Raw genomic sequence first — 964 nt, 5'->3', positions numbered from 1 at the left:
ATGTTATCCTGGCATATGTTTTGGATCAGTTATCCTTAGCGTGTGTTCCAGATCCCGTCAGGATCAAGGATCCACAGTCCTTATTATTTATTAACGGTTGTTCTCATGTGTAGTCTTATATTTAGCAGGTATAACGGTTAGAAGACTCAGTCTATCCACTAACTTGCATTCAAGAAGATATTGACTTGTCTGGATCAATTATCCTTCTGAAGAGTTCCAGAGCTACGTCAGGATCAGTGATCCTCAGTACTTATTGCTTATTAATGATTTTCCTTTGTTATGTTGATATTTTTGGCAGGTATAACGGCTAATGACCAAGTCAAAGCTATAATCTCGCAATCTAATTAATATACCGCGTGGATAATGAAGGAAACAATCACAATTAAGGAATGGCTTGATTGGCGGCTTAAATTAGGGATATTTGTTATTCTTTTCTTGTATATAATGAAGATATGATCAGTTAGGTTAAACACATGTATGAACACACACACTAGAGCAGAAGCAAACATTCTCTCTACACACTAGTTTACTTTGTAATCTCGATCATATACTCCACAACACTTGTAACCACCTTTTATTATCAATATAATCGACGGTGATAGTTTTCACCGTCCGGGGGTTTTTTGTGCCGGAGACCACGATAATCATATACTTATCGACCAAAGGTTACTTTGTTGATCATTGACTAAAGTAATTCGACCAAAGATTATCTTATTAATCTTTGACCGAAGTTATTTTACCAAAGATTACCTTGATAAGTTTTGACCGAAGTAATACTATTTTGGTTAAGGGCTTTTTCCCTCGTGATCAAATCATTGTGTTCACCAAGATTTCGATTACACATTCAATATTATCATCATAGCACTAGACCTCACAATTACGAATTTGGATACATTATCCTTGAGTGATTTTTGTCCAAAACAATTTGGCGCCCACCGTGGGGCAATTGGTGCTATAATCCAGA

Source organism: Bidens hawaiensis, unplaced genomic scaffold, assembly GCF_021521415.1.
Source record: "Bidens hawaiensis isolate Kalapana, Puna unplaced genomic scaffold, B.hawaiensis_p1.1 tig00075979_1, whole genome shotgun sequence".
Lineage (NCBI taxonomy): Eukaryota > Viridiplantae > Streptophyta > Magnoliopsida > Asterales > Asteraceae > Bidens > Bidens hawaiensis.
This window is presented reverse-complemented; position numbering follows the sequence as displayed.